This window comes from Carya illinoinensis, chromosome 11, assembly GCF_018687715.1.
Source record: "Carya illinoinensis cultivar Pawnee chromosome 11, C.illinoinensisPawnee_v1, whole genome shotgun sequence".
Classification (NCBI taxonomy): Eukaryota; Viridiplantae; Streptophyta; class Magnoliopsida; order Fagales; family Juglandaceae; genus Carya; species Carya illinoinensis.
In genome coordinates this window covers 18,584,749-18,602,093 of record NC_056762.1, presented here as the reverse complement: position 1 = coordinate 18,602,093, position 17,345 = coordinate 18,584,749, and the positions used below count along the sequence as shown (strand labels likewise).

The 17,345-nt window shown below is 52.6% G+C and overlaps 57 non-coding genes across 57 annotated transcripts; all 57 read right to left on the bottom strand.

Moving 5' to 3' along the window:
- Positions 1 to 27: 27 nt before the first annotated feature.
- LOC122283834 lies at positions 28 to 146 on the bottom strand. Its single transcript, XR_006231222.1, has one exon. It is a non-coding gene; the product is annotated as a 5S ribosomal RNA (ribosomal RNA).
- A 189-nt stretch (positions 147 to 335) lies between these two features.
- Positions 336 to 454, bottom strand: LOC122283833. Its single transcript, XR_006231221.1, has one exon. It is a non-coding gene; the product is annotated as a 5S ribosomal RNA (ribosomal RNA).
- Positions 455 to 643: 189 nt separating this feature from the next.
- LOC122283832 lies at positions 644 to 762 on the bottom strand. Its single transcript, XR_006231220.1, has one exon. It is a non-coding gene; the product is annotated as a 5S ribosomal RNA (ribosomal RNA).
- A 189-nt stretch (positions 763 to 951) lies between these two features.
- On the bottom strand, positions 952 to 1,070 carry LOC122288637. The gene has a single exon (XR_006235892.1). It is a non-coding gene; the product is annotated as a 5S ribosomal RNA (ribosomal RNA).
- Positions 1,071 to 1,259: 189 nt separating this feature from the next.
- On the bottom strand, positions 1,260 to 1,378 carry LOC122283830. Its single transcript, XR_006231218.1, has one exon. It is a non-coding gene; the product is annotated as a 5S ribosomal RNA (ribosomal RNA).
- Positions 1,379 to 1,567: 189 nt separating this feature from the next.
- LOC122283829 lies at positions 1,568 to 1,686 on the bottom strand. The gene has a single exon (XR_006231217.1). It is a non-coding gene; the product is annotated as a 5S ribosomal RNA (ribosomal RNA).
- Positions 1,687 to 1,875: 189 nt separating this feature from the next.
- LOC122283828 lies at positions 1,876 to 1,994 on the bottom strand. The gene has a single exon (XR_006231216.1). It is a non-coding gene; the product is annotated as a 5S ribosomal RNA (ribosomal RNA).
- A 178-nt stretch (positions 1,995 to 2,172) lies between these two features.
- LOC122283827 lies at positions 2,173 to 2,291 on the bottom strand. The gene has a single exon (XR_006231215.1). It is a non-coding gene; the product is annotated as a 5S ribosomal RNA (ribosomal RNA).
- A 189-nt stretch (positions 2,292 to 2,480) lies between these two features.
- On the bottom strand, positions 2,481 to 2,599 carry LOC122283826. Its single transcript, XR_006231214.1, has one exon. It is a non-coding gene; the product is annotated as a 5S ribosomal RNA (ribosomal RNA).
- Positions 2,600 to 2,788: 189 nt separating this feature from the next.
- On the bottom strand, positions 2,789 to 2,907 carry LOC122283824. The gene has a single exon (XR_006231213.1). It is a non-coding gene; the product is annotated as a 5S ribosomal RNA (ribosomal RNA).
- Positions 2,908 to 3,096: 189 nt separating this feature from the next.
- Positions 3,097 to 3,215, bottom strand: LOC122288636. Its single transcript, XR_006235891.1, has one exon. It is a non-coding gene; the product is annotated as a 5S ribosomal RNA (ribosomal RNA).
- Positions 3,216 to 3,404: 189 nt separating this feature from the next.
- Positions 3,405 to 3,523, bottom strand: LOC122283823. The gene has a single exon (XR_006231212.1). It is a non-coding gene; the product is annotated as a 5S ribosomal RNA (ribosomal RNA).
- A 189-nt stretch (positions 3,524 to 3,712) lies between these two features.
- LOC122283822 lies at positions 3,713 to 3,831 on the bottom strand. The gene has a single exon (XR_006231211.1). It is a non-coding gene; the product is annotated as a 5S ribosomal RNA (ribosomal RNA).
- A 189-nt stretch (positions 3,832 to 4,020) lies between these two features.
- Positions 4,021 to 4,139, bottom strand: LOC122283821. The gene has a single exon (XR_006231210.1). It is a non-coding gene; the product is annotated as a 5S ribosomal RNA (ribosomal RNA).
- A 178-nt stretch (positions 4,140 to 4,317) lies between these two features.
- On the bottom strand, positions 4,318 to 4,436 carry LOC122283820. Its single transcript, XR_006231209.1, has one exon. It is a non-coding gene; the product is annotated as a 5S ribosomal RNA (ribosomal RNA).
- A 189-nt stretch (positions 4,437 to 4,625) lies between these two features.
- On the bottom strand, positions 4,626 to 4,744 carry LOC122283818. Its single transcript, XR_006231207.1, has one exon. It is a non-coding gene; the product is annotated as a 5S ribosomal RNA (ribosomal RNA).
- Positions 4,745 to 4,933: 189 nt separating this feature from the next.
- Positions 4,934 to 5,052, bottom strand: LOC122287235. Its single transcript, XR_006234536.1, has one exon. It is a non-coding gene; the product is annotated as a 5S ribosomal RNA (ribosomal RNA).
- Positions 5,053 to 5,241: 189 nt separating this feature from the next.
- LOC122283817 lies at positions 5,242 to 5,360 on the bottom strand. Its single transcript, XR_006231206.1, has one exon. It is a non-coding gene; the product is annotated as a 5S ribosomal RNA (ribosomal RNA).
- Positions 5,361 to 5,538: 178 nt separating this feature from the next.
- LOC122283816 lies at positions 5,539 to 5,657 on the bottom strand. The gene has a single exon (XR_006231205.1). It is a non-coding gene; the product is annotated as a 5S ribosomal RNA (ribosomal RNA).
- Positions 5,658 to 5,846: 189 nt separating this feature from the next.
- Positions 5,847 to 5,965, bottom strand: LOC122283815. The gene has a single exon (XR_006231204.1). It is a non-coding gene; the product is annotated as a 5S ribosomal RNA (ribosomal RNA).
- Positions 5,966 to 6,154: 189 nt separating this feature from the next.
- Positions 6,155 to 6,273, bottom strand: LOC122283814. The gene has a single exon (XR_006231203.1). It is a non-coding gene; the product is annotated as a 5S ribosomal RNA (ribosomal RNA).
- A 189-nt stretch (positions 6,274 to 6,462) lies between these two features.
- On the bottom strand, positions 6,463 to 6,581 carry LOC122283813. The gene has a single exon (XR_006231202.1). It is a non-coding gene; the product is annotated as a 5S ribosomal RNA (ribosomal RNA).
- A 179-nt stretch (positions 6,582 to 6,760) lies between these two features.
- LOC122283812 lies at positions 6,761 to 6,879 on the bottom strand. Its single transcript, XR_006231201.1, has one exon. It is a non-coding gene; the product is annotated as a 5S ribosomal RNA (ribosomal RNA).
- A 189-nt stretch (positions 6,880 to 7,068) lies between these two features.
- On the bottom strand, positions 7,069 to 7,187 carry LOC122283811. Its single transcript, XR_006231200.1, has one exon. It is a non-coding gene; the product is annotated as a 5S ribosomal RNA (ribosomal RNA).
- A 189-nt stretch (positions 7,188 to 7,376) lies between these two features.
- LOC122287234 lies at positions 7,377 to 7,495 on the bottom strand. Its single transcript, XR_006234535.1, has one exon. It is a non-coding gene; the product is annotated as a 5S ribosomal RNA (ribosomal RNA).
- Positions 7,496 to 7,684: 189 nt separating this feature from the next.
- Positions 7,685 to 7,803, bottom strand: LOC122283810. Its single transcript, XR_006231199.1, has one exon. It is a non-coding gene; the product is annotated as a 5S ribosomal RNA (ribosomal RNA).
- A 178-nt stretch (positions 7,804 to 7,981) lies between these two features.
- On the bottom strand, positions 7,982 to 8,100 carry LOC122283808. Its single transcript, XR_006231198.1, has one exon. It is a non-coding gene; the product is annotated as a 5S ribosomal RNA (ribosomal RNA).
- A 189-nt stretch (positions 8,101 to 8,289) lies between these two features.
- LOC122283806 lies at positions 8,290 to 8,408 on the bottom strand. The gene has a single exon (XR_006231196.1). It is a non-coding gene; the product is annotated as a 5S ribosomal RNA (ribosomal RNA).
- A 189-nt stretch (positions 8,409 to 8,597) lies between these two features.
- LOC122283805 lies at positions 8,598 to 8,716 on the bottom strand. The gene has a single exon (XR_006231195.1). It is a non-coding gene; the product is annotated as a 5S ribosomal RNA (ribosomal RNA).
- Positions 8,717 to 8,905: 189 nt separating this feature from the next.
- Positions 8,906 to 9,024, bottom strand: LOC122283804. Its single transcript, XR_006231194.1, has one exon. It is a non-coding gene; the product is annotated as a 5S ribosomal RNA (ribosomal RNA).
- A 178-nt stretch (positions 9,025 to 9,202) lies between these two features.
- LOC122283803 lies at positions 9,203 to 9,321 on the bottom strand. The gene has a single exon (XR_006231193.1). It is a non-coding gene; the product is annotated as a 5S ribosomal RNA (ribosomal RNA).
- A 189-nt stretch (positions 9,322 to 9,510) lies between these two features.
- LOC122283802 lies at positions 9,511 to 9,629 on the bottom strand. The gene has a single exon (XR_006231192.1). It is a non-coding gene; the product is annotated as a 5S ribosomal RNA (ribosomal RNA).
- Positions 9,630 to 9,807: 178 nt separating this feature from the next.
- LOC122283801 lies at positions 9,808 to 9,926 on the bottom strand. Its single transcript, XR_006231191.1, has one exon. It is a non-coding gene; the product is annotated as a 5S ribosomal RNA (ribosomal RNA).
- A 189-nt stretch (positions 9,927 to 10,115) lies between these two features.
- Positions 10,116 to 10,234, bottom strand: LOC122283800. Its single transcript, XR_006231190.1, has one exon. It is a non-coding gene; the product is annotated as a 5S ribosomal RNA (ribosomal RNA).
- Positions 10,235 to 10,423: 189 nt separating this feature from the next.
- On the bottom strand, positions 10,424 to 10,542 carry LOC122283799. Its single transcript, XR_006231189.1, has one exon. It is a non-coding gene; the product is annotated as a 5S ribosomal RNA (ribosomal RNA).
- Positions 10,543 to 10,731: 189 nt separating this feature from the next.
- On the bottom strand, positions 10,732 to 10,850 carry LOC122288635. The gene has a single exon (XR_006235890.1). It is a non-coding gene; the product is annotated as a 5S ribosomal RNA (ribosomal RNA).
- A 189-nt stretch (positions 10,851 to 11,039) lies between these two features.
- Positions 11,040 to 11,158, bottom strand: LOC122283798. The gene has a single exon (XR_006231188.1). It is a non-coding gene; the product is annotated as a 5S ribosomal RNA (ribosomal RNA).
- A 189-nt stretch (positions 11,159 to 11,347) lies between these two features.
- LOC122283797 lies at positions 11,348 to 11,466 on the bottom strand. The gene has a single exon (XR_006231187.1). It is a non-coding gene; the product is annotated as a 5S ribosomal RNA (ribosomal RNA).
- Positions 11,467 to 11,655: 189 nt separating this feature from the next.
- Positions 11,656 to 11,774, bottom strand: LOC122283795. The gene has a single exon (XR_006231185.1). It is a non-coding gene; the product is annotated as a 5S ribosomal RNA (ribosomal RNA).
- Positions 11,775 to 11,952: 178 nt separating this feature from the next.
- Positions 11,953 to 12,071, bottom strand: LOC122283794. Its single transcript, XR_006231184.1, has one exon. It is a non-coding gene; the product is annotated as a 5S ribosomal RNA (ribosomal RNA).
- A 189-nt stretch (positions 12,072 to 12,260) lies between these two features.
- Positions 12,261 to 12,379, bottom strand: LOC122283792. The gene has a single exon (XR_006231183.1). It is a non-coding gene; the product is annotated as a 5S ribosomal RNA (ribosomal RNA).
- Positions 12,380 to 12,568: 189 nt separating this feature from the next.
- Positions 12,569 to 12,687, bottom strand: LOC122287233. The gene has a single exon (XR_006234534.1). It is a non-coding gene; the product is annotated as a 5S ribosomal RNA (ribosomal RNA).
- Positions 12,688 to 12,876: 189 nt separating this feature from the next.
- LOC122283791 lies at positions 12,877 to 12,995 on the bottom strand. Its single transcript, XR_006231182.1, has one exon. It is a non-coding gene; the product is annotated as a 5S ribosomal RNA (ribosomal RNA).
- Positions 12,996 to 13,173: 178 nt separating this feature from the next.
- On the bottom strand, positions 13,174 to 13,292 carry LOC122287232. Its single transcript, XR_006234533.1, has one exon. It is a non-coding gene; the product is annotated as a 5S ribosomal RNA (ribosomal RNA).
- Positions 13,293 to 13,481: 189 nt separating this feature from the next.
- On the bottom strand, positions 13,482 to 13,600 carry LOC122283790. The gene has a single exon (XR_006231181.1). It is a non-coding gene; the product is annotated as a 5S ribosomal RNA (ribosomal RNA).
- Positions 13,601 to 13,778: 178 nt separating this feature from the next.
- LOC122283789 lies at positions 13,779 to 13,897 on the bottom strand. The gene has a single exon (XR_006231180.1). It is a non-coding gene; the product is annotated as a 5S ribosomal RNA (ribosomal RNA).
- Positions 13,898 to 14,087: 190 nt separating this feature from the next.
- Positions 14,088 to 14,206, bottom strand: LOC122283788. The gene has a single exon (XR_006231179.1). It is a non-coding gene; the product is annotated as a 5S ribosomal RNA (ribosomal RNA).
- A 189-nt stretch (positions 14,207 to 14,395) lies between these two features.
- Positions 14,396 to 14,514, bottom strand: LOC122283787. The gene has a single exon (XR_006231178.1). It is a non-coding gene; the product is annotated as a 5S ribosomal RNA (ribosomal RNA).
- Positions 14,515 to 14,703: 189 nt separating this feature from the next.
- LOC122283786 lies at positions 14,704 to 14,822 on the bottom strand. Its single transcript, XR_006231177.1, has one exon. It is a non-coding gene; the product is annotated as a 5S ribosomal RNA (ribosomal RNA).
- Positions 14,823 to 15,001: 179 nt separating this feature from the next.
- LOC122283785 lies at positions 15,002 to 15,120 on the bottom strand. The gene has a single exon (XR_006231176.1). It is a non-coding gene; the product is annotated as a 5S ribosomal RNA (ribosomal RNA).
- A 189-nt stretch (positions 15,121 to 15,309) lies between these two features.
- LOC122283783 lies at positions 15,310 to 15,428 on the bottom strand. The gene has a single exon (XR_006231174.1). It is a non-coding gene; the product is annotated as a 5S ribosomal RNA (ribosomal RNA).
- A 189-nt stretch (positions 15,429 to 15,617) lies between these two features.
- LOC122287231 lies at positions 15,618 to 15,736 on the bottom strand. The gene has a single exon (XR_006234532.1). It is a non-coding gene; the product is annotated as a 5S ribosomal RNA (ribosomal RNA).
- A 189-nt stretch (positions 15,737 to 15,925) lies between these two features.
- LOC122283782 lies at positions 15,926 to 16,044 on the bottom strand. Its single transcript, XR_006231173.1, has one exon. It is a non-coding gene; the product is annotated as a 5S ribosomal RNA (ribosomal RNA).
- A 178-nt stretch (positions 16,045 to 16,222) lies between these two features.
- LOC122283781 lies at positions 16,223 to 16,341 on the bottom strand. The gene has a single exon (XR_006231172.1). It is a non-coding gene; the product is annotated as a 5S ribosomal RNA (ribosomal RNA).
- A 189-nt stretch (positions 16,342 to 16,530) lies between these two features.
- On the bottom strand, positions 16,531 to 16,649 carry LOC122283780. The gene has a single exon (XR_006231171.1). It is a non-coding gene; the product is annotated as a 5S ribosomal RNA (ribosomal RNA).
- A 189-nt stretch (positions 16,650 to 16,838) lies between these two features.
- On the bottom strand, positions 16,839 to 16,957 carry LOC122283779. The gene has a single exon (XR_006231170.1). It is a non-coding gene; the product is annotated as a 5S ribosomal RNA (ribosomal RNA).
- A 189-nt stretch (positions 16,958 to 17,146) lies between these two features.
- Positions 17,147 to 17,265, bottom strand: LOC122283778. Its single transcript, XR_006231169.1, has one exon. It is a non-coding gene; the product is annotated as a 5S ribosomal RNA (ribosomal RNA).
- Between the last annotated feature and the right edge of the window lie 80 nt (positions 17,266 to 17,345).

Genomic DNA, 17,345 nt, shown 5'->3' with positions numbered 1-17,345 from the left:
CCGGAGATGCGGTAAAAATAAAAAGGGGGGGTGCAACACGAGGACTTCCCAGGAGGTCACCCATCCTAGTACTACTCTCGCCCAAGCACGCTTAACTGCGGAGTTCTGATGGGATCCGGTGCATTAGTGCTGGTATGATCGCACCCATCATGCTACCAGCGAAAAACTAATATAATCCTATTACGACCTAGCCGCACCCTGCCTATCTCATGCCAACCGGCGATCTGACCGATACCCATTGCTACGCGATGGGGTCGGTGCGATTTTCCTAAAAATCCATTCCCTGGTTCTCGTTCCGGTCCATCCGACCAGAGATGCGGTAAAAATTAAAAGGGGGGGTGCAACACGAGGACTTCCCAGGAGGTCACCCATCCTAGTACTACTCTCGCCCAAGCACGCTTAACTGCGGAGTTCTGATGGGATCCGGTGCATTAGTGCTGGTATGATCGCACCCATCATGCTACCAGCGAAAAACTAATATAATCCTATTACGACCTAGCCGCACCCTGCCTATCTCATGCCAACCGGCGATCTGACCGATACCCATTGCTACGCGATGGGGTCGGTGCGATTTTCCTAAAAATCCATTCCCTGGTTCTCGTTCCGGTCCATCCGACCAGAGATGCGGTAAAAATGAAAAGGGGGGGTGCAACACGAGGACTTCCCAGGAGGTCACCCATCCTAGTACTACTCTCGCCCAAGCACGCTTAACTGCGGAGTTCTGATGGGATCCGGTGCATTAGTGCTGGTATGATCGCACCCATCATGCTACCAGCGAAAAACTAATATAATCCTATTACGACCTAGCCGCACCCTGCCTATCCCATGCCAACCGGCGATCTGATCGATACCCATTGCTACGCGATGGGGTCGGTGCGATTTTCCTAAGAATCCATTGCCCGGTTGTCGTTCCGGTCCATCCGACCGGAGATGCGGTAAAAATAAAAAGGGGGGGTGCAACACGAGGACTTCCCAGGAGGTCACCCATCCTAGTACTACTCTCGCCCAACCACGCTTAACTGCGGAGTTCTGATGGGATCCGGTGCATTAGTGCTGGTATGATCGCACCCGTCATGCTACCAGCGAAAAACTAATATAATCCTATTACGACCTAGCCGCACCATGCCTATCCCATGCCAACCGGCGATCTGATCGATACCCATTGCTACGCGATGGGGTCGGTGCGATTTTCCTAAGAATCCATTGCCCGGTTGTCGTTCCGGTCCATCCGACCGGAGATGCGGTAAAAATAAAAAGGGGGGGTGCAACACGAGGACTTCCCAGGAGGTCACCCATCCTAGTACTACTCTCGCCCAAGCACGCTTAACTGCGGAGTTCTGATGGGATCCGGTGCATTAGTGCTGGTATGATCGCACCCATCATTCTACCAGCGAAAAACTAATATAATCCTATTACGACCTAGCCGCACCCTGCCTATCTCATGCCAACCGGCGATCTGACCGATACCCATTGCTACGCGATGGGGTCGGTGCGATTTTCCTAAAAATCCATTCCCTGGTTCTCGTTCCGGTCCATCCGACCAGAGATGCGGTAAAAATTAAAAGGGGGGGTGCAACACGAGGACTTCCCAGGAGGTCACCCATCCTAGTACTACTCTCGCCCAAGCACGCTTAACTGCGGAGTTCTGATGGGATCCGGTGCATTAGTGCTGGTATGATCGCACCCATCATGCTACCAGCGAAAAACTAATATAATCCTATTACGACCTAGCCGCACCATGCCTATCCCATGCCAACCGGCGATCTGATCGATACCCATTGCTACGCGATGGGGTCGGTGCGATTTTCCTAAGAATCCATTGCCCGGTTGTCGTTCCGGTCCATCCGACCGGAGATGCGGTAAAAATAAAAAGGGGGGGTGCAACACGAGGACTTCCCAGGAGGTCACCCATCCTAGTACTACTCTCGCCCAAGCACGCTTAACTGCGGAGTTCTGATGGGATCCGGTGCATTAGTGCTGGTATGATCGCACCCATCATGCTACCAGCGAAAAACTAATATAATCCTATTACGACCTAGCCGCACCCTGCCTATCCCATGCCAACTGGCGATCTGATTGATAGCGATGGGGTCGGTGCGATTTTCCTAAGAATCCATTGCCCGGTTGTCGTTCCGGTCCATCCGACCGGAGATGCGGTAAAAATAAAAAGGGGGGGTGCAACACGAGGACTTCCCAGGAGGTCACCCATCCTAGTACTACTCTCGCCCAAGCACGCTTAACTGCGGAGTTCTGATGGGATCCGGTGCATTAGTGCTGGTATGATCGCACCCATCATGCTACCAGCGAAAAACTAATATAATCCTATTACGACCTAGCCGCACCCTGCCTATCTCATGCCAACCGGCGATCTGACCGATACCCATTGCTACGCGATGGGGTCGGTGCGATTTTCCTAAAAATCCATTCCCTGGTTCTCGTTCCGGTCCATCCGACCAGAGATGCGGTAAAAATTAAAAGGGGGGGTGCAACACGAGGACTTCCCAGGAGGTCACCCATCCTAGTACTACTCTCGCCCAAGCACGCTTAACTGCGGAGTTCTGATGGGATCCGGTGCATTAGTGCTGGTATGATCGCACCCATCATGCTACCAGCGAAAAACTAATATAATCCTATTACGACCTAGCCGCACCCTGCCTATCTCATGCCAACCGGCGATCTGACCGATACCCATTGCTACGCGATGGGGTCGGTGCGATTTTCCTAAAAATCCATTCCCTGGTTCTCGTTCCGGTCCATCCGACCAGAGATGCGGTAAAAATGAAAAGGGGGGGTGCAACACGAGGACTTCCCAGGAGGTCACCCATCCTAGTACTACTCTCGCCCAAGCACGCTTAACTGCGGAGTTCTGATGGGATCCGGTGCATTAGTGCTGGTATGATCGCACCCATCATGCTACCAGCGAAAAACTAATATAATCCTATTACGACCTAGCCGCACCCTGCCTATCCCATGCCAACCGGCGATCTGATCGATACCCATTGCTACGCGATGGGGTCGGTGCGATTTTCCTAAGAATCCATTGCCCGGTTGTCGTTCCGGTCCATCCGACCGGAGATGCGGTAAAAATAAAAAGGGGGGGTGCAACACGAGGACTTCCCAGGAGGTCACCCATCCTAGTACTACTCTCGCCCAACCACGCTTAACTGCGGAGTTCTGATGGGATCCGGTGCATTAGTGCTGGTATGATCGCACCCGTCATGCTACCAGCGAAAAACTAATATAATCCTATTACGACCTAGCCGCACCATGCCTATCCCATGCCAACCGGCGATCTGATCGATACCCATTGCTACGCGATGGGGTCGGTGCGATTTTCCTAAGAATCCATTGCCCGGTTGTCGTTCCGGTCCATCCGACCGGAGATGCGGTAAAAATAAAAAGGGGGGGTGCAACACGAGGACTTCCCAGGAGGTCACCCATCCTAGTACTACTCTCGCCCAAGCACGCTTAACTGCGGAGTTCTGATGGGATCCGGTGCATTAGTGCTGGTATGATCGCACCCATCATTCTACCAGCGAAAAACTAATATAATCCTATTACGACCTAGCCGCACCCTGCCTATCTCATGCCAACCGGCGATCTGACCGATACCCATTGCTACGCGATGGGGTCGGTGCGATTTTCCTAAAAATCCATTCCCTGGTTCTCGTTCCGGTCCATCCGACCAGAGATGCGGTAAAAATTAAAAGGGGGGGTGCAACACGAGGACTTCCCAGGAGGTCACCCATCCTAGTACTACTCTCGCCCAAGCACGCTTAACTGCGGAGTTCTGATGGGATCCGGTGCATTAGTGCTGGTATGATCGCACCCATCATGCTACCAGCGAAAAACTAATATAATCCTATTACGAGCTAGCCGCACCATGCCTATCCCATGCCAACCGGCGATCTGATCGATACCCATTGCTACGCGATGGGGTCGGTGCGATTTTCCTAAGAATCCATTGCCCGGTTGTCGTTCCGGTCCATCCGACCGGAGATGCGGTAAAAATAAAAAGGGGGGGTGCAACACGAGGACTTCCCAGGAGGTCACCCATCCTAGTACTACTCTCGCCCAAGCACGCTTAACTGCGGAGTTCTGATGGGATCCGGTGCATTAGTGCTGGTATGATCGCACCCATCATGCTACCAGCGAAAAACTAATATAATCCTATTACGACCTAGCCGCACCCTGCCTATCCCATGCCAACTGGCGATCTGATTGATAGCGATGGGGTCGGTGCGATTTTCCTAAGAATCCATTGCCCGGTTGTCGTTCCGGTCCATCCGACCGGAGATGCGGTAAAAATAAAAAGGGGGGGTGCAACACGAGGACTTCCCAGGAGGTCACCCATCCTAGTACTACTCTCGCCCAAGCACGCTTAACTGCGGAGTTCTGATGGGATCCGGTGCATTAGTGCTGGTATGATCGCACCCATCATGCTACCAGCGAAAAACTAATATAATCCTATTACGACCTAGCCGCACCCTGCCTATCTCATGCCAACCGGCGATCTGACCGATACCCATTGCTACGCGATGGGGTCGGTGCGATTTTCCTAAAAATCCATTCCCTGGTTCTCGTTCCGGTCCATCCGACCAGAGATGCGGTAAAAATTAAAAGGGGGGGTGCAACACGAGGACTTCCCAGGAGGTCACCCATCCTAGTACTACTCTCGCCCAAGCACGCTTAACTGCGGAGTTCTGATGGGATCCGGTGCATTAGTGCTGGTATGATCGCACCCATCATGCTACCAGCGAAAAACTAATATAATCCTATTACGACCTAGCCGCACCCTGCCTATCCCATGCCAACCGGCGATCTGATCGATACCCATTGCTACGCGATGGGGTCGGTGCGATTTTCCTAAGAATCCATTGCCCGGTTGTCGTTCCGGTCCATCCGACCGGAGATGCGGTAAAAATAAAAAGGGGGGGTGCAACACGAGGACTTCCCAGGAGGTCACCCATCCTAGTACTACTCTCGCCCAAGCACGCTTAACTGCGGAGTTCTGATGGGATCCGGTGCAATAGTGCTGGTATGATCGCACCCGTCATGCTACCAGCGAAAAACTAATATAATCCTATTACGACCTAGCCGCACCATGCCTATCCCATGCCAACCGGCGATCTGATCGATACCCATTGCTACGCGATGGGGTCGGTGCGATTTTCCTAAGAATCCATTGCCCGGTTGTCGTTCCGGTCCATCCGACCGGAGATGCGGTAAAAATAAAAAGGGGGGGTGCAACACGAGGACTTCCCAGGAGGTCACCCATCCTAGTACTACTCTCGCCCAAGCACGCTTAACTGCGGAGTTCTGATGGGATCCGGTGCATTAGTGCTGGTATGATCGCACCCATCATGCTACCAGCGAAAAACTAATATAATCCTATTACGACCTAGCCGCACCCTGCCTATCCCATGCCAACTGGCGATCTGATTGATAGCGATGGGGTCGGTGCGATTTTCCTAAGAATCCATTGCCCGGTTGTCGTTCCGGTCCATCCGACCGGAGATGCGGTAAAAATAAAAAGGGGGGGTGCAACACGAGGACTTCCCAGGAGGTCACCCATCCTAGTACTACTCTCGCCCAAGCACGCTTAACTGCGGAGTTCTGATGGGATCCGGTGCATTAGTGCTGGTATGATCGCACCCATCATGCTACCAGCGAAAAACTAATATAATCCTATTACGACCTAGCCGCACCCTGCCTATCTCATGCCAACCGGCGATCTGACCGATACCCATTGCTACGCGATGGGGTCGGTGCGATTTTCCTAAAAATCCATTCCCTGGTTCTCGTTCCGGTCCATCCGACCAGAGATGCGGTAAAAATTAAAAGGGGGGGTGCAACACGAGGACTTCCCAGGAGGTCACCCATCCTAGTACTACTCTCGCCCAAGCACGCTTAACTGCGGAGTTCTGATGGGATCCGGTGCATTAGTGCTGGTATGATCGCACCCATCATTCTACCAGCGAAAAACTAATATAATCCTATTACGACCTAGCCGCACCCTGCCTATCTCATGCCAACCGGCGATCTGACCGATACCCATTGCTACACGATGGGGTCGGTGCGATTTTCCTAAAAATCCATTCCCTGGTTCTCGTTCCGGTCCATCCGACCAGAGATGCGGTAAAAATTAAAAGGGGGGGTGCAACACGAGGACTTCCCAGGAGGTCACCCATCCTAGTACTACTCTCGCCCAAGCACGCTTAACTGCGGAGTTCTGATGGGATCCGGTGCATTAGTGCTGGTATGATCGCACCCATCATGCTACCAGCGAAAAACTAATATAATCCTATTACGACCTAGCCGCACCATGCCTATCCCATGCCAACCGGCGATCTGATCGATACCCATTGCTACGCGATGGGGTCGGTGCGATTTTCCTAAGAATCCATTGCCCGGTTGTCGTTCCGGTCCATCCGACCGGAGATGCGGTAAAAATAAAAAGGGGGGGTGCAACACGAGGACTTCCCAGGAGGTCACCCATCCTAGTACTACTCTCGCCCAAGCACGCTTAACTGCGGAGTTCTGATGGGATCCGGTGCATTAGTGCTGGTATGATCGCACCCATCATGCTACCAGCGAAAAACTAATATAATCCTATTACGACCTAGCCGCACCCTGCCTATCCCATGCCAACTGGCGATCTGATTGATAGCGATGGGGTCGGTGCGATTTTCCTAAGAATCCATTGCCCCGGTTGTCGTTCCGGTCCATCCGACCGGAGATGCGGTAAAAATAAAAAGGGGGGGTGCAACACGAGGACTTCCCAGGAGGTCACCCATCCTAGTACTACTCTCGCCCAAGCACGCTTAACTGCGGAGTTCTGATGGGATCCGGTGCATTAGTGCTGGTATGATCGCACCCATCATGCTACCAGCGAAAAACTAATATAATCCTATTACGACCTAGCCGCACCCTGCCTATCTCATGCCAACCGGCGATCTGACCGATACCCATTGCTACGCGATGGGGTCGGTGCGATTTTCCTAAAAATCCATTCCCTGGTTCTCGTTCCGGTCCATCCGACCAGAGATGCGGTAAAAATTAAAAGGGGGGGTGCAACACGAGGACTTCCCAGGAGGTCACCCATCCTAGTACTACTCTCGCCCAAGCACGCTTAACTGCGGAGTTCTGATGGGATCCGGTGCATTAGTGCTGGTATGATCGCACCCATCATGCTACCAGCGAAAAACTAATATAATCCTATTACGACCTAGCCGCACCCTGCCTATCCCATGCCAACCGGCGATCTGATCGATACCCATTGCTACGCGATGGGGTCGGTGCGATTTTCCTAAGAATCCATTGCCCGGTTGTCGTTCCGGTCCATCCGACCGGAGATGCGGTAAAAATAAAAAGGGGGGGTGCAACACGAGGACTTCCCAGGAGGTCACCCATCCTAGTACTACTCTCGCCCAAGCACGCTTAACTGCGGAGTTCTGATGGGATCCGGTGCAATAGTGCTGGTATGATCGCACCCGTCATGCTACCAGCGAAAAACTAATATAATCCTATTACGACCTAGCCGCACCATGCCTATCCCATGCCAACCGGCGATCTGATCGATACCCATTGCTACGCGATGGGGTCGGTGCGATTTTCCTAAGAATCCATTGCCCGGTTGTCGTTCCGGTCCATCCGACCGGAGATGCGGTAAAAATAAAAAGGGGGGGTGCAACACGAGGACTTCCCAGGAGGTCACCCATCCTAGTACTACTCTCGCCCAAGCACGCTTAACTGCGGAGTTCTGATGGGATCCGGTGCATTAGTGCTGGTATGATCGCACCCATCATGCTACCAGCGAAAAACTAATATAATCCTATTACGACCTAGCCGCACCCTGCCTATCCCATGCCAACTGGCGATCTGATTGATAGCGATGGGGTCGGTGCGATTTTCCTAAGAATCCATTGCCCGGTTGTCGTTCCGGTCCATCCGACCGGAGATGCGGTAAAAATAAAAAGGGGGGGTGCAACACGAGGACTTCCCAGGAGGTCACCCATCCTAGTACTACTCTCGCCCAAGCACGCTTAACTGCGGAGTTCTGATGGGATCCGGTGCATTAGTGCTGGTATGATCGCACCCATCATGCTACCAGCGAAAAACTAATATAATCCTATTACGACCTAGCCGCACCCTGCCTATCTCATGCCAACCGGCGATCTGACCGATACCCATTGCTACGCGATGGGGTCGGTGCGATTTTCCTAAAAATCCATTCCCTGGTTCTCGTTCCGGTCCATCCGACCAGAGATGCGGTAAAAATTAAAAGGGGGGGTGCAACACGAGGACTTCCCAGGAGGTCACCCATCCTAGTACTACTCTCGCCCAAGCACGCTTAACTGCGGAGTTCTGATGGGATCCGGTGCATTAGTGCTGGTATGATCGCACCCATCATTCTACCAGCGAAAAACTAATATAATCCTATTACGACCTAGCCGCACCCTGCCTATCTCATGCCAACCGGCGATCTGACCGATACCCATTGCTACACGATGGGGTCGGTGCGATTTTCCTAAAAATCCATTCCCTGGTTCTCGTTCCGGTCCATCCGACCAGAGATGCGGTAAAAATTAAAAGGGGGGGTGCAACACGAGGACTTCCCAGGAGGTCACCCATCCTAGTACTACTCTCGCCCAAGCACGCTTAACTGCGGAGTTCTGATGGGATCCGGTGCATTAGTGCTGGTATGATCGCACCCATCATGCTACCAGCGAAAAACTAATATAATCCTATTACGACCTAGCCGCACCATGCCTATCCCATGCCAACCGGCGATCTGATCGATACCCATTGCTACGCGATGGGGTCGGTGCGATTTTCCTAAGAATCCATTGCCCGGTTGTCGTTCCGGTCCATCCGACCGGAGATGCGGTAAAAATAAAAAGGGGGGGTGCAACACGAGGACTTCCCAGGAGGTCACCCATCCTAGTACTACTCTCGCCCAAGCACGCTTAACTGCGGAGTTCTGATGGGATCCGGTGCATTAGTGCTGGTATGATCGCACCCATCATGCTACCAGCGAAAAACTAATATAATCCTATTACGACCTAGCCGCACCCTGCCTATCCCATGCCAACTGGCGATCTGATTGATAGCGATGGGGTCGGTGCGATTTTCCTAAGAATCCATTGCCCGGTTGTCGTTCCGGTCCATCCGACCGGAGATGCGGTAAAAATAAAAAGGGGGGGTGCAACACGAGGACTTCCCAGGAGGTCACCCATCCTAGTACTACTCTCGCCCAAGCACGCTTAACTGCGGAGTTCTGATGGGATCCGGTGCATTAGTGCTGGTATGATCGCACCCATCATGCTACCAGCGAAAAACTAATATAATCCTATTACGACCTAGCCGCACCCTGCCTATCTCATGCCAACCGGCGATCTGACCGATACCCATTGCTACGCGATGGGGTCGGTGCGATTTTCCTAAAAATCCATTCCCTGGTTCTCGTTCCGGTCCATCCGACCAGAGATGCGGTAAAAATTAAAAGGGGGGGTGCAACACGAGGACTTCCCAGGAGGTCACCCATCCTAGTACTACTCTCGCCCAAGCACGCTTAACTGCGGAGTTCTGATGGGATCCGGTGCATTAGTGCTGGTATGATCGCACCCATCATGCTACCAGCGAAAAACTAATATAATCCTATTACGACCTAGCCGCACCCTGCCTATCCCATGCCAACTGGCGATCTGATTGATAGCGATGGGGTCGGTGCGATTTTCCTAAGAATCCATTGCCCGGTTGTCGTTCCGGTCCATCCGACCGGAGATGCGGTAAAAATAAAAAGGGGGGGTGCAACACGAGGACTTCCCAGGAGGTCACCCATCCTAGTACTACTCTCGCCCAAGCACGCTTAACTGCGGAGTTCTGATGGGATCCGGTGCATTAGTGCTGGTATGATCGCACCCATCATGCTACCAGCGAAAAACTAATATAATCCTATTACGACCTAGCCGCACCCTGCCTATCTCATGCCAACCGGCGATCTGACCGATACCCATTGCTACGCGATGGGGTCGGTGCGATTTTCCTAAAAATCCATTCCCTGGTTCTCGTTCCGGTCCATCCGACCAGAGATGCGGTAAAAATTAAAAGGGGGGGTGCAACACGAGGACTTCCCAGGAGGTCACCCATCCTAGTACTACTCTCGCCCAAGCACGCTTAACTGCGGAGTTCTGATGGGATCCGGTGCATTAGTGCTGGTATGATCGCACCCATCATGCTACCAGCGAAAAACTAATATAATCCTATTACGACCTAGCCGCACCCTGCCTATCTCATGCCAACCGGCGATCTGACCGATACCCATTGCTACGCGATGGGGTCGGTGCGATTTTCCTAAAAATCCATTCCCTGGTTCTCGTTCCGGTCCATCCGACCAGAGATGCGGTAAAAATGAAAAGGGGGGGTGCAACACGAGGACTTCCCAGGAGGTCACCCATCCTAGTACTACTCTCGCCCAAGCACGCTTAACTGCGGAGTTCTGATGGGATCCGGTGCATTAGTGCTGGTATGATCGCACCCATCATGCTACCAGCGAAAAACTAATATAATCCTATTACGACCTAGCCGCACCCTGCCTATCCCATGCCAACCGGCGATCTGATCGATACCCATTGCTACGCGATGGGGTCGGTGCGATTTTCCTAAGAATCCATTGCCCGGTTGTCGTTCCGGTCCATCCGACCGGAGATGCGGTAAAAATAAAAAGGGGGGGTGCAACACGAGGACTTCCCAGGAGGTCACCCATCCTAGTACTACTCTCGCCCAACCACGCTTAACTGCGGAGTTCTGATGGGATCCGGTGCATTAGTGCTGGTATGATCGCACCCGTCATGCTACCAGCGAAAAACTAATATAATCCTATTACGACCTAGCCGCACCATGCCTATCCCATGCCAACCGGCGATCTGATCGATACCCATTGCTACGCGATGGGGTCGGTGCGATTTTCCTAAGAATCCATTGCCCGGTTGTCGTTCCGGTCCATCCGACCGGAGATGCGGTAAAAATAAAAAGGGGGGGTGCAACACGAGGACTTCCCAGGAGGTCACCCATCCTAGTACTACTCTCGCCCAAGCACGCTTAACTGCGGAGTTCTGATGGGATCCGGTGCATTAGTGCTGGTATGATCGCACCCATCATTCTACCAGCGAAAAACTAATATAATCCTATTACGACCTAGCCGCACCCTGCCTATCTCATGCCAACCGGCGATCTGACCGATACCCATTGCTACGCGATGGGGTCGGTGCGATTTTCCTAAAAATCCATTCCCTGGTTCTCGTTCCGGTCCATCCGACCAGAGATGCGGTAAAAATTAAAAGGGGGGGTGCAACACGAGGACTTCCCAGGAGGTCACCCATCCTAGTACTACTCTCGCCCAAGCACGCTTAACTGCGGAGTTCTGATGGGATCCGGTGCATTAGTGCTGGTATGATCGCACCCATCATGCTACCAGCGAAAAACTAATATAATCCTATTACGAGCTAGCCGCACCATGCCTATCCCATGCCAACCGGCGATCTGATCGATACCCATTGCTACGCGATGGGGTCGGTGCGATTTTCCTAAGAATCCATTGCCCGGTTGTCGTTCCGGTCCATCCGACCGGAGATGCGGTAAAAATAAAAAGGGGGGGTGCAACACGAGGACTTCCCAGGAGGTCACCCATCCTAGTACTACTCTCGCCCAAGCACGCTTAACTGCGGAGTTCTGATGGGATCCGGTGCATTAGTGCTGGTATGATCGCACCCATCATGCTACCAGCGAAAAACTAATATAATCCTATTACGACCTAGCCGCACCCTGCCTATCCCATGCCAACTGGCGATCTGATTGATAGCGATGGGGTCGGTGCGATTTTCCTAAGAATCCATTGCCCGGTTGTCGTTCCGGTCCATCCGACCGGAGATGCGGTAAAAATAAAAAGGGGGGGTGCAACACGAGGACTTCCCAGGAGGTCACCCATCCTAGTACTACTCTCGCCCAAGCACGCTTAACTGCGGAGTTCTGATGGGATCCGGTGCATTAGTGCTGGTATGATCGCACCCATCATGCTACCAGCGAAAAACTAATATAATCCTATTACGACCTAGCCGCACCCTGCCTATCTCATGCCAACCGGCGATCTGACCGATACCCATTGCTACGCGATGGGGTCGGTGCGATTTTCCTAAAAATCCATTCCCTGGTTCTCGTTCCGGTCCATCCGACCAGAGATGCGGTAAAAATTAAAAGGGGGGGTGCAACACGAGGACTTCCCAGGAGGTCACCCATCCTAGTACTACTCTCGCCCAAGCACGCTTAACTGCGGAGTTCTGATGGGATCCGGTGCATTAGTGCTGGTATGATCGCACCCATCATGCTACCAGCGAAAAACTAATATAATCCTATTACGACCTAGCCGCACCCTGCCTATCCCATGCCAACCGGCGATCTGATCGATACCCATTGCTACGCGATGGGGTCGGTGCGATTTTCCTAAGAATCCATTGCCCGGTTGTCGTTCCGGTCCATCCGACCGGAGATGCGGTAAAAATAAAAAGGGGGGGTGCAACACGAGGACTTCCCAGGAGGTCACCCATCCTAGTACTACTCTCGCCCAAGCACGCTTAACTGCGGAGTTCTGATGGGATCCGGTGCAATAGTGCTGGTATGATCGCACCCGTCATGCTACCAGCGAAAAACTAATATAATCCTATTACGACCTAGCCGCACCATGCCTATCCCATGCCAACCGGCGATCTGATCGATACCCATTGCTACGCGATGGGGTCGGTGCGATTTTCCTAAGAATCCATTGCCCGGTTGTCGTTCCGGTCCATCCGACCGGAGATGCGGTAAAAATAAAAAGGGGGGGTGCAACACGAGGACTTCCCAGGAGGTCACCCATCCTAGTACTACTCTCGCCCAAGCACGCTTAACTGCGGAGTTCTGATGGGATCCGGTGCATTAGTGCTGGTATGATCGCACCCATCATGCTACCAGCGAAAAACTAATATAATCCTATTACGACCTAGCCGCACCCTGCCTATCCCATGCCAACTGGCGATCTGATTGATAGCGATGGGGTCGGTGCGATTTTCCTAAGAATCCATTGCCCGGTTGTCGTTCCGGTCCATCCGACCGGAGATGCGGTAAAAATAAAAAGGGGGGGTGCAACACGAGGACTTCCCAGGAGGTCACCCATCCTAGTACTACTCTCGCCCAAGCACGCTTAACTGCGGAGTTCTGATGGGATCCGGTGCAATAGTGCTGGTATGATCGCACCCGTCATGCTACCAGCGAAAAACTAATATAATCCTATTACGACCTAGCCGCACCATGCCTATCCCATGCCAACCGGCGATCTGATCGATACCCATTGCTACGCGATGGGGTCGGTGCGATTTTCCTAAGAATCCATTGCCCGGTTGTCGTTCCGGTCCATCCGACCGGAGATGCGGTAAAAATAAAAAGGGGGGGTGCAACACGAGGACTTCCCAGGAGGTCACCCATCCTAGTACTACTCTCGCCCAAGCACGCTTAACTGCGGAGTTCTGATGGGATCCGGTGCATTAGTGCTGGTATGATCGCACCCATCATGCTACCAGCGAAAAACTAATATAATCCTATTACGACCTAGCCGCACCCTGCCTATCCCATGCCAACTGGCGATCTGATTGATAGCGATGGGGTCGGTGCGATTTTCCTAAGAATCCATTGCCCGGTTGTCGTTCCGGTCCATCCGACCGGAGATGCGGTAAAAATAAAAAGGGGGGGTGCAACACGAGGACTTCCCAGGAGGTCACCCATCCTAGTACTACTCTCGCCCAAGCACGCTTAACTGCGGAGTTCTGATGGGATCCGGTGCATTAGTGCTGGTATGATCGCACCCATCATGCTACCAGCGAAAAACTAATATAATCCTATTACGACCTAGCCGCACCCTGCCTATCTCATGCCAACCGGCGATCTGACCGATACCCATTGCTACGCGATGGGGTCGGTGCGATTTTCCTAAAAATCCATTCCCTGGTTCTCGTTCCGGTCCATCCGACCAGAGATGCGGTAAAAATTAAAAGGGGGGGGTGCAACACGAGGACTTCCCAGGAGGTCACCCATCCTAGTACTACTCTCGCCCAAGCACGCTTAACTGCGGAGTTCTGATGGGATCCGGTGCATTAGTGCTGGTATGATCGCACCCATCATTCTACCAGCGAAAAACTAATATAATCCTATTACGACCTAGCCGCACCCTGCCTATCTCATGCCAACCGGCGATCTGACCGATACCCATTGCTACACGATGGGGTCGGTGCGATTTTCCTAAAAATCCATTCCCTGGTTCTCGTTCCGGTCCATCCGACCAGAGATGCGGTAAAAATTAAAAGGGGGGGTGCAACACGAGGACTTCCCAGGAGGTCACCCATCCTAGTACTACTCTCGCCCAAGCACGCTTAACTGCGGAGTTCTGATGGGATCCGGTGCATTAGTGCTGGTATGATCGCACCCATCATGCTACCAGCGAAAAACTAATATAATCCTATTACGACCTAGCCGCACCATGCCTATCCCATGCCAACCGGCGATCTGATCGATACCCATTGCTACGCGATGGGGTCGGTGCGATTTTCCTAAGAATCCATTGCCCGGTTGTCGTTCCGGTCCATCCGACCGGAGATGCGGTAAAAATAAAAAGGGGGGGTGCAACACGAGGACTTCCCAGGAGGTCACCCATCCTAGTACTACTCTCGCCCAAGCACGCTTAACTGCGGAGTTCTGATGGGATCCGGTGCATTAGTGCTGGTATGATCGCACCCATCATGCTACCAGCGAAAAACTAATATAATCCTATTACGACCTAGCCGCACCCTGCCTATCCCATGCCAACTGGCGATCTGATTGATAGCGATGGGGTCGGTGCGATTTTCCTAAGAATCCATTGCCCGGTTGTCGTTCCGGTCCATCCGACCGGAGATGCGGTAAAAATAAAAAGGGGGGGGTGCAACACGAGGACTTCCCAGGAGGTCACCCATCCTAGTACTACTCTCGCCCAAGCACGCTTAACTGCGGAGTTCTGATGGGATCCGGTGCATTAGTGCTGGTATGATCGCACCCATCATGCTACCAGCGAAAAACTAATATAATCCTATTACGACCTAGCCGCACCCTGCCTATCTCATGCCAACCGGCGATCTGACCGATACCCATTGCTACGCGATGGGGTCGGTGCGATTTTCCTAAAAATCCATTCCCTGGTTCTCGTTCCGGTCCATCCGACCAGAGATGCGGTAAAAATTAAAAGGGGGGGTGCAACACGAGGACTTCCCAGGAGGTCACCCATCCTAGTACTACTCTCGCCCAAGCACGCTTAACTGCGGAGTTCTGATGGGATCCGGTGCATTAGTGCTGGTATGATCGCACCCATCATGCTACCAGCGAAAAACTAATATAATCCTATTACGACCTAGCCGCACCCTGCCTATCCCATGCCAACCGGCGATCTGATCGATACCCATTGCTACGCGATGGGGTCGGTGCGATTTTCCTAAGAATCCATTGCCCGGTTGTCGTTCCGGTCCATCCGACCGGAGATGCGGTAAAAATAAAAAGGGGGGGTGCAACACGAGGACTTCCCAGGAGGTCACCCATCCTAGTACTACTCTCGCCCAAGCACGCTTAACTGCGGAGTTCTGATGGGATCCGGTGCAATAGTGCTGGTATGATCGCACCCGTCATGCTACCAGCGAAAAACTAATATAATCCTATTACGACCTAGCCGCACCATGCCTATCCCATGCCAACCGGCGATCTGATCGATACCCATTGCTACGCGATGGGGTCGGTGCGATTTTCCTAAGAATCCATTGCCCGGTTGTCGTTCCGGTCCATCCGACCGGAGATGCGGTAAAAATAAAAAGGGGGGGTGCAACACGAGGACTTCCCAGGAGGTCACCCATCCTAGTACTACTCTCGCCCAAGCACGCTTAACTGCGGAGTTCTGATGGGATCCGGTGCATTAGTGCTGGTATGATCGCACCCATCATGCTACCAGCGAAAAACTAATATAATCCTATTACGACCTAGCCGCACCCTGCCTATCCCATGCCAACTGGCGATCTGATTGATAGCGATGGGGTCGGTGCGATTTTCCTAAGAATCCATTGCCCGGTTGTCGTTCCGGTCCATCCGACCGGAGATGCGGTAAAAATAAAAAGGGGGGGTGCAACACGAGGACTTCCCAGGAGGTCACCCATCCTAGTACTACTCTCGCCCAAGCACGCTTAACTGCGGAGTTCTGATGGGATCCGGTGCATTAGTGCTGGTATGATCGCACCCATCATGCTACCAGCGAAAAACTAATATAATCCTATTACGACCTAGCCGCACCCTGCCTATCTCATGCCAACCGGCGATCTGACCGATACCCATTGCTACGCGATGGGGTCGGTGCGATTTTCCTAAAAATCCATTCCCTGGTTCTCGTTCCGGTCCATCCGACCAGAGATGCGGTAAAAATTAAAAGGGGGGGTGCAACACGAGGACTTCCCAGGAGGTCACCCATCCTAGTACTACTCTCGCCCAAGCACGCTTAACTGCGGAGTTCTGATGGGATCCGGTGCATTAGTGCTGGTATGATCGCACCCATCATTCTACCAGCGAAAAACTAATATAATCCTATTACGACCTAGCCGCACCCTGCCTATCTCATGCCAACCGGCGATCTGACCGATACCCATTGCTACACGATGGGGTCGGTGCGATTTTCCTAAAAATCCATTCCCTGGTTCTCGTTCCGGTCCATCCGACCAGAGATGCGGTAAAAATTAAAAGGGGGGGTGCAACACGAGGACTTCCCAGGAGGTCACCCATCCTAGTACTACTCTCGCCCAAGCACGCTTAACTGCGGAGTTCTGATGGGATCCGGTGCATTAGTGCTGGTATGATCGCACCCATCATGCTACCAGCGAAAAACTAATATAATCCTATTACGACCTAGCCGCACCATGCCTATCCCATGCCAACCGGCGATCTGATCGATACCCATTGCTACGCGATGGGGTCGGTGCGATTTTCCTAAGAATCCATTGCCCGGTTGTCGTTCCGGTCCATCCGACCGGAGATGCGGTAAAAATAAAAAGGGGGGGTGCAACACGAGGACTTCCCAGGAGGTCACCCATCCTAGTACTACTCTCGCCCAAGCACGCTTAACTGCGGAGTTCTGATGGGATCCGGTGCATTAGTGCTGGTATGATCGCACCCATCATGCTACCAGCGAAAAACTAATATAATCCTATTACGACCTAGCCGCACCCTGCCTATCCCATGCCAACTGGCGATCT